The sequence below is a fragment of the Nansenia antarctica genome (genome assembly GCF_963989245.1).
Source record: "Nansenia antarctica genome assembly, chromosome: 20".
Taxonomy (NCBI): Eukaryota; Metazoa; Chordata; class Actinopteri; order Argentiniformes; family Microstomatidae; genus Nansenia; species Nansenia antarctica.
The window spans coordinates 20236903-20249176 of NC_137693.1; the positions used below are offsets into that span (position 1 = coordinate 20236903).

The following is a 12274-nucleotide window of genomic DNA, read 5'->3' on the forward strand; positions in this document are numbered from 1 at the left end:
TCTCTCTCTCTCTCTCTCTCTCTCTCTCTCTCTCTCTCTCTCTCTCTCTTTTGCTCTCTCTTTCTCTGCCTCTGTCTCTCTCTCTGCCTCTCTCTCTTTCGCTCTCTCTCTCTCTCTCTCTTTTGCTCTCTCTCTCTGTCTCTGTCTTTCTCTCTCTCTTTCTCTCTCTCTCGCACACTCTCATTATTTCTCTCTCTCCCCCTCCCTCCCTCCCTGTCTCTCCCTTTTCTTTACTCTCTCTTTTCTCCAGTCTTAACACTGTATATCCTAATGTTGTTGCCCTGTGTTTGTGTGTTTGTGTTTGTGTGTACGTAGGTATGATAAGGAAGGTCATGCACTGGACAGCCAATCGTTGACACAGCCGAGGTTTGGAGGGGGAGGAGCTAACACCAGCTGGAAGACTCTGAGTGCTGTTAAGGATGAACAAATGGGACATGGAGAGAGGGTATTCACACACACTCACTAATATACTGTATTACACTCACACATACAGACTGACTCATACCACATACTCACATACACATTGAACATGCATAATCAATAGATTTGTGGTTTCGCTACTTACTGAATCAGTATATGTAGACTTTCTCAGTATCTATTTCTACATATATATATTGGTGTTTCACTCAAAACTAAAATATTAATTTAATTGATATGAGCTCAATCTTCAATTGCAGCCCTGTTTTTGAGGAAACCCGAAAGCGTTTTTTAATTCATTTAGTTTCTAATAAAAAGTTATAATTATGTTACAAAAACAGAGAGAAGCCTTTGGGGCTGAGCAGACTCCAGAAGGGGTGGAAAGGGGGGGGGGGGGGGGGGGGGGGAAATAAAGCTCTTGTCATTTTCAAACCTTCGCTGAAGGAGAAAGGGAAATGGGCCAGTAGAAAAAAGGAAAAGGTATGGGAAAGAGGGCAAGCCGTTGGGAAGAGAGATAGAGAGACAAGGTGGGAGGAGGGGGAGAGAGAGTAGGGTGTGTGTGTGTGTGTGTGTGTGTGTGTGTGTGTGTGTGCGTGTGTGTGCGTATGCGTGTGTGTGCGCGCGCGTGCATGCATGCGCGTGTGTGTGTGTGTGTGTGTGTGTGTGTGTGTGAATAATTGAAGCCCAGACAAGCAGGCTTGCCCCGTCTACCTCCCTCCCTGTATTCTTTCTCTTTCTCAGCCATCAGTCTCTCTTATCTTCTCTTCTCCTCTCTTCACTTCTCTTCCGCTCTTGACGGCCCAGTAAAGTAACACATCATTCTAATATTTTGGTACTTTTTAGGAGAAGGAAACCGGCCATTTAGTATGTCATCGTAAACAAGCTAATGGGGAGGAGGAGGTTGTCCATCGCACACACTGTAGTCATGGTAATGGTAATTCCAATTATGGGGTTTTATTTTTGAGAATATCCAATCCAGCAGTCTGGCCTCACAGGCACTTACAGTATGTGAGTGCACGTTTAGATGTGACAGGCTGACTTGAACTCTTGTCCACTTTCAGATTTAATTGTGGTTGCCTGCTTTTAGCGACCAGTGGGTAGCCAATGGTATAGGCAAAGATGTTCTGAATATGTCATTATTAGTCATGTTGTTCTTCTAGGTTTACCTCAGTGGTCTCTGTCGTGGATTTCAATGAGACTCAAGATAGCTTTACTTTAAATCGAAGTATAATATTTAATAAAAGAAAAATGGTCTTTCATAACTCCCAGCCTACCTTAGGTAGACTGAAGTGCCCACTCACACACAACACGTCTCTTGTATAGTGTCAACATAGACACGACAGCGATAGGAGTCCACATTCCATAAATGTTTATGAAACCGTTCTCCAGTGAGTGTTCAACTCAGGACAGAGAGTTCATAAACAGGACAGAGATTAACTGTCAACAATCCTATGGGCACAGTTACAGCCACTACAGTTATACTAGTCTACATTCTGAAATGGACAGACATATTCCCATAGACATTCTACAGAATTCATACATGTTAAAAAATCTTCTACATCTCCAAGTTAGGACTTTGCGAGTACAGAGGGAGAGAGTAGGAGAGTGGGAGAGACATTGGCTGTGTTCGGAATAGCATACTAGCATACTACTCATACTAGATATGACATAGATTTGAGTATGCGAGAGCATTCACACTGTACAGTATGCAAGATTTGAGTATGCGAGAAATTTAGTATATAAACTATATTTTCGGAATTATTTAAGTATGATACGACTGGACACTTCTGGAGTACTGGATCCCCCAAATCCTGATCTGAACAGGGAGATGTACTATAGGTAAAGGTATGGCGAAGGAGAAAGAGATGAGAGTTTCAGAAAGAGTCCTTCCTAGAAATACTACCTTTAGTCCCAGACAGGGAGGCATCTGCTTGCATCATACAACATTCCAGAGATCAGATCAGAAACCTTCCGTCACATTCCGACATTACCCATTCCCACATTCCGAGCTGTCCTGTATTGAGGAATCTCAAGGCGCCCGCAAACTACGAGGCGTAGGATGGGGAATGTGGTTTGGACAATGCTGCTTGTGGCTGTGGGGAATGTCCCTTAATTATAGTAGACCACCTTGTTAGTGTTTTCAGAGCGTTATGGGATGTCTGATTATTAGGGTTTGAGTCTGGGCTGGAGGGGTAGAGATGTCAAAGGTCATTAGGCATTCCATGTCTGTCGAGGTCACAGTGGCGCAGGACATCAGCATCACAATTCATGCTGTATATAAAGAGTTTGGATAGACTGACACCTATAGAGTTTGGCCAACTGGAGTCACTACTTCACAGCATTCTATTCATCCATTCATGATGTGAGGAGTGTTTTATTGATTTATTTTGGATCCATCTAATTCTGGCAACTCTGTTGAGGCCAGTCCTGATGTAAACACTGTTGGCTAGCAAGACAAGACAAGACAAAACAAGAAACAATCTTTTTTATAGGGAAGTGATTGGTCAGTGTGTGCCACAGGCTGTTGGCCTCTCTCAAATCTGAAAGCTGCAAGGGCTAGGAGGAACCACATAACCATGTACAGTATGTCTAGCATTAGCTAGCTAGCTAGCTGGATTACACTAACTGTTAAAAATGAAAGCCAGTGATAACATTATCAAGCTTTAGATGAGGGGATCCAACTAACTAGTTACCATCTCTATCCTACAGATGTATACATTCTATCCACAGTTCATCTGTACCTGTCTTCTCTTGGCAGTCTGTCTGTCTGTCTCACTGCGAGCAGGGTTTATTGAAGCCTAACATTATGCACACAAGCACTTTGTTTTGTATGTGACCCTATGGTGTGTGCAAGTGTAGTGTGTGCATGTGTAGGTTGTGCGTGTGCGTGTGTATCTCTTTCCTGACAGACTGTGAGTTGACCTTTGTACTCTACATTATTTATGTATATGGAAATATAATAGTGTTTTCCTCCTGCATAAGAGACAATAGCCCTTTTCCTTCAGAATTAGCATATCCTTTCTCTTTAGCCGTGTTGACTTTAGCAGTGTGAGTTCTGACGCTTTAGGTGCTAACATCCCCCATAAATTACTGCAACGCCAAAGCATTTTAATTACCGTGTGAGCGCTTGAAAATTCATAACGGAAAAAGTTTATCCCATTGTATCTCGTTTACGACTGTGTATGCACGTATGTGCGAGTGTGTATGTGATATGTATTATGCATAGACTCTAAACTGATTTCTTTCTGCTGTAAACTTTTTTTTCCCACCTTATTTGGAAGTTAAATGCTGTTGTCGTATAGAAAATATACAGCCTCGGAAAAGACGGACTTTTTAATAACCGCTTTGTTGACAATGTCAAGGCTGATCCGAGATATCCTGTTTATCCACAGGCAGTCAATACACATGTTTAACCCTGCTCACCCTCTCTGTGTGTTCCTCTCCTTCATCTCCCTCTCTCCGTTCTCTTCAACCCTCATCTCTCCCTCCCTCCCTCCCTCCCCCTTCTCTCTCACTTTCTCTCTCTCTCTCTCTCCATCTTCCTCCTTTCCTCTCTCTCTTTCTCTCTCCCTCTCTGCCCCCCCCTCCTCCCATGACTGTCTCTCAGGCGGACTATTTCAGCTGCGTGGCCACGGTGTTGTTCAGTCGTAAGGAGAGCTGTCTGTACCAGGCCTGTCCCTCTGCAGACTGTTATAAGAAGGTCGTAGACCAGCAGAATGGCCTCTACCGCTGTGAGAAGTGTAACAAAGAGTTCAAATACCGCCTCATACTATCTGTGAGTACTGCACACACCCGCACACACACACTCTTTTCCTCCCCCAGACAAATATCATTGACTGAAATACTGTGACACACACACACACACACGCTAGCCTTCCTCTCCCTCTCCCAGGCCAACATAGCAGACTTTGGGGATAACCAGTAGGTGACGTGCTTCCAGGAGACAGCAGAGGGCCTCCTGGGTCACAGCGCAGAGACACTGGGCGAACTCAAAGACACGGTGAGAGACAAACACACACACACGCTGACCCCCCCCCCCCACACACACACACACACACACACACAATCCCCCCATAACAACATGGAGACTTCTAGATCATTCTATCCAGTAGGTGATCCAATTGATGTTAAATAGCTATTTCCCAAGGGGTGCGGTATGGACAGTCAACTCTCTTTCCCGTCTGTGTGTCTCACAGAACGAGGCTGCGTTCGACGAGATCTTCCAGAAGGCCAACTTCACCACCCACTCCTTCCGCAACAGAGTCAAGCTGGAGACTTACAACGTGAGTACTGAGTACAAACCAGGAAGAATAACGTCGAATATAATAGAATATCATATCGTATCGTCCATTGGTTACAGGATTGAATATAAAGATGACAAGACACAAAAACAGAAACTATTTATATCACATATCATATTTATATCTTTCCACTTTGGATTCATTAAATCTTAATTAGGAACAAATTAGTATTTCTAATTGTCTGTATAATCCTAATTATCTTCGTTAATGAAAGGGCTAATTATCCCCTAATACAAGCACATACTCATAGCCCTGATGGTCTCGTGTAGTGGTCTAGAACAGCCGTGCCTTTTTACCTACTAAAAGAGCCGCCTCTTTGACCCCCTCTTTAAAATGCTAACCTGCTATTTACACACAACGACCACTAGTTTGCCACTTGTAAATTAGCCTGCTTCCGACACAGAAAAACTGCAAAATAGCTATATATTAGCTTGTCCTGAAGTGATATTGAAAATGTAAGGATACTGGGTGGTAGAACGCACATATCTAGGAAAAGTCATGAAAGGAGGGTCCTGAAATTTGATCGAGAGCAAAGACATAACACTTTTTTTTACTCACAGGGGTCGAATGACCTCTCATGGCTGATTAAGTGTTAAACAGTGCTGCCCTGCCCACTGGTCTCATCCAACCTAATTCACTATGTATAGTGATGAGAAGACAAGGAGGATCACAGCAGGTCATAGTGGGCAACACAGAGCATGAACCCACAACCTTCAGGAGGGAGTGTGAGCCGCACCCTCACCCCTCCATACCGGAGGCTCTGTTCTGAAGGTTCTGTTCTGAAGGTTTGTTCTGAAGGCTCTGTTCTGAAGGCTCTGTTCTGAAGGCTCTGTTCTGAAGGCTCTGTTCTGAAGGTTTGTTCTGAAGGCTCTGTTCTGAAGGTTTGTTCTGAAGGTTTGTTCTGAAGGCTCTGTTCTGAAGGTTTGTTCTGAAGGTTTGTTCTGAAGGCTCTGTTCTGAAGGTTTGTTCTGAAGGTTTGTTCTGAAGGTTTGTTCTGAAGGTTTGTTCTGAAGGTTTGTTCTGAAGGTTTGTTCTGAAGGCTCTGTTCTGAAGGCTCTGTTCTGAAGGTTTGTTCTGAAGGTTTGTTCTGAAGGTTCTGTTCTGAAGGCTTGTGTGTCACCAGAGGGCTTAGTGCAGGTTCATACACTTCTGGAGTTTCAATCGGAATTACCTCTGAAGTTAGAACATTGCTAGGGATTTGTGAAGATTTTCTGAGATTAACGAAATGAGCATGTGTTTGTGAAGTGAATGATATGAGTGTTACTGAGATTAAAGAAATGACTGACTGAGGTGAATAGGATAATCAGGTGTCTGTACTGAGTCAGAGAGGTGTGAATACTGTGTGAATACTGTGTGTGTGTGTGTGTGTGTGTGTGTGTGTGTGTGTGTGTGTGTGTGTGGGGGTGTGGGTGTGGGTGTGGGTGTGGGTGTGGGTGTGTGTGTGGGTGTGGGTGTGGGGGTGTGTGTGTGTGTGTGTGTGTGGGGGGGGGGGGTGTGTGGGGGGGGGTGTGGGTGTGTGGGTGTGTGGGTGTGTAGGTGTGTGGTGTGTGTGTTTCTAGATGAATAAGTATGTCACGAGATGAATAAAACTAAGGCAGTGAGGCCCTCTCATCCTCATCTGTAGTGACATAGAGGCCTCATGTTCTAACATTCACTGGACATGGTTGTCCTCAGGGTAAGGAGATGTAACAGTCAGAGTACATGCTCTGGTCACACTCAAAATGCTACTCCTCTTTCATCTTTTAACACTAGAACAGCCACGGGTGGGGCCAGTATCCTTACATTTTCAAAATCACATCAGGATAAGCTAGTACAAAGCTATTTTGCAGTTTTTCTGTGTAGGAGGCAGGCTAATTTACAAGGCGGCCAACTAGTGGTCATTGTGTGTAAATAGCAGCTTCTCATTGTTTTCTCATTGTTTTCATCTTCTTATAGAAGGTAAAAAAGGCACAGCTGTTCTAGTGTTAAGCTCATTATGCTTTTTAAATATCAAATTTAAGTATTCAAAAGAAGAAATTCATGAGGATTAATACCAGAATAAATTCGATTTTTCACTGTTAAAGATTTTTTTCCCACACGTTTAAGATATTAAGTGATTTCATGCCGATGCTTTCTTTCTGAATCTCGACACACATCAATAATCGATTAATTGTTCATACCACCCACTGATTAATCGACCATGAACCTTTTGAGTTATGCACATCCCTAGTGAAAATGCCTTTGCGTGCGCGTGTGTGTGCTCGTTGTGTGCGTTTGTGTGTGTGTGTGTGTGTGTGAGTGCACACGCACACGCCTGCTTGTGTGTGGTAGTAATGTCCCCTCCCTTTAATTGAATCGTTGCATTGTGAGTGAGTGAGGCCAGTGAGTACTGTAATTGGTTTGTGCAGATGTGATTGTGATATCTGCGGAGAGACTTCAAATGAAAACACTCTGTCTCAGCAGGCCGCAGCTTTGAAGACCGTTGTTATTAAACGAGTTGTCATCGTACGCCGAGTGTTCCTAGTGTTCTCACACCACCCCCCGTTTAGTTTAATTTGCCTCCTATCCTCAGGTAAATGCAAACTAGAAATATTCAAAGGAACGGGGAATCACATATTTAGATAAAAGGAAACCAGTTATTCAGGAGTCATCCCAGTTGAGTCATCACGGTTGTCTATGGACTCTTTTACTGCTTGAATCATGGATTGTCCCTTGAATAATTATTTGAACTTGATTGGATACGTATTTGTGGTCTTCAGAATGAAGGAGCCACTTCTGAATGTTTTATAGTGTTATTAAAGGCCAATGCACACGGCGTGGGATTTTGTCGCACCGCCGAATTCGATTCCATTGTTTTGAATGAAACCCAATGAGACAATGCACACGGCGTGCGATGCGATACTGTCGCACGACAACATTCAATTCTCCATTCACATTCATTCATTCATTGGTGTGAATTGAGAATCGAATGTTGTCGTGCGACAAAATCGCACGCCGTGTGCATTGGCCTTAATGCACCAAGACAGTGTTTCCCAGCATGCTAAATGCGTTCTAAACAGGCTGTAATTGTCGTCGCGTGTTCTGTGTGTTCTCCTCAGGACGAGACACGTCTGAAGACGACCGTGATGGAGATCAGGCCGGTGGATCACAGAGAGTACAGCGGGAGACTCATCTCTGACATCAGGAAAATGGCTGCCTGAACAGAGACTCAACTCCTCACATGGGAGTGTCCCCTAACCACAGGTCTGGGACCAGCCTACCCAAGACTCCTAGTCCTTATCTCAACCAGTCAGGAGAGACTGTAAGGAGATATCTGACTCTGAACCAGTGGTTAGGGGGGACTGAAGACTCAACTCAAGTCTCAGCTGACTTCACTGACTCATTGTGTTCCTTCATTCCTGGTGGCCTAGTGGATAGTGAGTCGGACGTGTACCAAATCCTCACTATTACGGTTACCGTTTTATTTTCAGCACTTGGAGTGATTTTACTTTAATTTTAATTATTTTATTAATTATTATTGACGAGATAAGAAATGTGAAAACATTACTTTCACTCTTTGTTTTATCCTTTTAAACAATGACCCTTATGTACAAATGATTGTTTCTATGTTTCTATGTTTGTATTTTCAATGGGAAATACCGCACGTATCATGTCAGCTAATGCTCACGGGTCTCCGACTCTTTTTGGGTTTTGAATGATGTGAGCAGGGATCTGTTTGACTGGCAGCCTCTGTAAGAAAACACTGCAGCATGTTCCACACATGACATTGCACTATACCACTTGACATGTGTTTGTATGATATGTGTTTGGCCCTTCAAGTTACTCCTCTCTGTAGCAGTGGCGGCTGGTGCTAAAATGTTTGGGTGGGGCACAGGTTATGGGGGCATGCTCCACGGGGAAGAATATCAACTTTAAAATCTGGATTTACAGTCAATTTTAGCATGAGAATAGCTCTACCCCCCTGTACAGACCTCGCCATCCCCTCTACCCCCCTGTACAGACCTCTTCATCCCCTCTACCCACCTCTACAGACCTCTTCATCCCCTCTACCCCCCTGTACAGACCTCTTCATCCCCTCTACCCACCTCTACAGACCTCTTCATCCCCTCTACCCACCTCTACAGACCTCTTCATCCCCTCTACCCTCCTCTACAGACCTCTTCATCCCCTCTACCCTCCTCTACAGACCTCTTCATCCCCTCTACCCCCCTGTACAGACCTCTTCATCCCCTCTACCCCCCCTGTACAGACCTCTCCATCCCCTCTACCCTCCTCTACAGACCTCTCCATCCCCTCTACCCTCCTCTACAGACCCTCCTCTACAGACCTCTTCATCCCCTCTACCCCCCTGTACAGACCTCTTCATCCCCTCTACCCCCCTGTACAGACCTCTTCATACCCTCTACCCCCCTGTACAGACCTCTTCATCCCCTCTACCCCCCTGTACAGACCTCTTCATCCCCTCTACCCCTCTGTACAGACCTCTTCATCCCCTCTACCCCCCCTGTACAGACCTCTTCATCCCCTCTACCCCCCTGTACAGACCTCTTCATCCCCTCTACCCCCCTGTACAGACCTCTTCATCCCCTGTACAGACCTCTTCATCCCCTCTACCCCCCTGTACAGACCTCTTCATCCCCTCTACCCCCCCTGTACAGACCTCTTCATCCCCTCTACCCCCCCTGTACAGACCTCTTCATCCCCTCTACCCCCCCTGTACAGACCTCTTCATCCCCTCTACCCCCCTGTACAGACCTCTTCATCCCCTCTACCCCCCTGTACAGACCTCTTCATCCCCTCTACCCCCCTGTACAGACCTCTCCATCCCCTCTACCCCCCCTGTACAGACCTCTTCATCACCTCTACCCCCCTGTACAGACCTCTTCATCACCTCTACCCCCCCAGTTTTCTCTACAGTTTCTACACGTCAACGTGTACCGAAACACTTGTTTCCAACGTGGTCCTACGTTTCTCCTACACCAAGACACATACAAAGAGCATAGAAACATACAAAGAGCATAGAAGATACAATCAGAATACAGTCTGCCATTCCTTCTCCCAGCATCGATTTGGTTTTCCTATCATGACTGAAGGACAGATGATTCACTTACTTACACAAGTTTGACTTCGGTAATAGGTCCAGTTGCAATATCATCAAGTTGGGAACAAAAGATGCCTCCTTCTAATCCATTTGTTCAATTTGTTTACAAAGTCCGGTAGTGGAAAGCAGAACAACGCATTTGTTACTTCACATCCCGCTAGCCATGTTTTCTTCTCATACCAACCCCTCGTAAATCCTCGGTTATACGATTTTCCAATTTTCCCTGCCTTTGTATAAACTTGCTTTATAATTAAATTTGGTCTGGGTGGTCCTAATTCCTTTACTGTTAATTTCTCCTGGTTGCTACGACGGCTGAACGGTGTTTCTTTTAAAGATTCAACCGCAGGTGAACGAACGTGATCTGAAATGTAGGTTAAAGCTACGCCGGCCGTATGACATGACGTAAGCACGTACGATTCTTTGTGCATGTCCCAAAACCCCATAGACAAATGACCGAATGGCCTGAAGTTACCAAAATAGATTTTACATGCAAGTCTACGAGAACAGCCTAGTGCAATTTCGAGTAGACTGAAAGTTGCCCTGAAAGGGGCGGGACTTGAAGCTGATTGGAACATACTCCACAGAACACTAGCTGATTGGACTATGATATACTCCACAGAACACTAGCTGATTGGACTATGATATTCAGAAGCAACACTGTCTAGAAGTCATAGAAAAAAAATCTCTCTCTTCTCCCTTTGGTGGGGCATTGTCCAATTGCCCCTAATGAACCAGCCTCCCCTGCTCTGTAGTAGATACTTGGTTAAGTGACATGACTGACTGTAGAGCTGGTACTGTATGAAGATGGAAGTGTCATTTCTGTTTACAGTTCAGTTCCCTCCTTGATGTTCACCCCTAGTTTCTCTCCTGGAGCAGAGGCAGAGGTTTTGTCGTTATCTAAATCTAATATTTATTGTAATGTCTCCTCTCCCTATGGTAGATTTTTGTGGTTTTGAGAGTTGCACAAGCCACCTCAGCTTGTTTTCAAAGATGCTTGCGAAAAAAAACAGAGAGACGTTATTTTCTTGGTTTTTAAGTCTATTGTTTTTTTATTTTTAAATTATTTCGAAAAAACATAAAGAAATGTGTATACAGTATCTAGAGGCTGTTAAGGTTGAGAGGTGTGTATGTGCGTGTGTGTGGGTGCGTGCATGTGTGTTTTTATAATTTAGTCATGTGTGCCCACTTATGGGCAAACGCTACTGTTTTGTCTGTATTTGTGACTGTTTAAAGTGTGATTTAATATTCACACAAACGTTATCTTGTTAATGTCCTTACAGAATGTCTCTTTGTTCCTGGGCTTCTAATTATTTGGAACATGGTTGAACCAGATTAAACCGTTTAAGAAGTTGTTGATGTCTTTACCTTTACCTACCATCCTGCACACATCCATTGCATCCTCCCATTTATTTTATTTATTTATTTACCAGGGACAGTGCACATTAATCAACAAATCAGTTTCCACATCAATGTAAATGCGCCAGAGTTAGCTCATGAGCTAATTTCCATCTCTAGTCCCTGAGCAGGCTATTACAAAAATGGTGTAGTGTAATTAAAAACATCAGCAAGCACAACAAAACGACACAACAGGCAATACACTACATGACAATACAAGACAATACAAGTTAAGCAGGCACAGCAAAATGACGCAACATTGCAATACAGTACAAAACGAGATAATACACAGATACATGACAAAGTGACGAATATAATTAAAAACGGTGTTTACGAGGAGTGCTTGAAATGAGTATGATTACTCATGATCACAAATTTGGTTTAGTTTAAGCCACCCCTTAAGTTTAAGTTTGAAAGTTAGAAAGCTATTGCACTGTCTTAGATCAGTAGGAAGGGTATTCCAGTAATGGATGGCTCTGACTGAGAAGACTGTTTGCCCAAACTTACTACATCACAGTCTCCTCTAGTAGTTGCCCTTGTTGCCCTGCTATTACTATCCTTCTGAGTTATAAACTGGCTCAGTGGAGGAGGTGCAAGCCCATGTAGAACCTTAAAAATTAGGCAAGCATCTGCAAAACGTTTAAAACTAACAAAATTAAATAAATTGTACTTTTGTACTATATGGCAATGGTAGCTATTGGCCTTTCGGTCAAGTGTCTTTAAGTTTTTTTTGTAAAGCGACTCAAGTGGCCTCAGAGTTATTGCATTTGCTTGTGACCAGCTTGTAAAACAGTATGATATACGGGAGAAGATCATGGCGTGCATTAAGAGCTTGGCTGCCTCTATTGTTAAATATGGTCGTATGTGTCTGAAATTAACCAGGTTACATTTGACAGTATTGATCACTTTTTTAACATGCTTTTTTAATGTTAGGTTTGAATCTAGAATGATTCCGAGGTATTTGAATGTGAGGTTTGAATCTAGAATGATTCCGCGGTATTTGAACTCTGAGACCACATTGAGCTTTACTCCCTTAACAAAAACATCGGGTTGGAGAGTCTCTATAGATTTGCATGATAAA

General features: G+C 43.7%; 1 pseudogene across 1 annotated transcript in view; it reads left to right on the plus strand.

Moving 5' to 3' along the window:
• The window catches only part of LOC308174445 (replication protein A 70 kDa DNA-binding subunit-like), a 31040-nt pseudogene extending 23143 nt beyond the window's left edge, over nucleotides 1-7897 (plus strand). Inside the window, exons 10-14 of the transcript in view lie at nucleotides 316-445; nucleotides 4025-4192; nucleotides 4310-4417; nucleotides 4614-4700; nucleotides 7796-7897. The product of the transcript in view is annotated as a replication protein A 70 kDa DNA-binding subunit-like (transcript). The remainder of the gene's footprint in view (nucleotides 1-315; nucleotides 446-4024; nucleotides 4193-4309; nucleotides 4418-4613; nucleotides 4701-7795) is intronic.
• Nucleotides 7898-12274: the final 4377 nt, after the last annotated feature.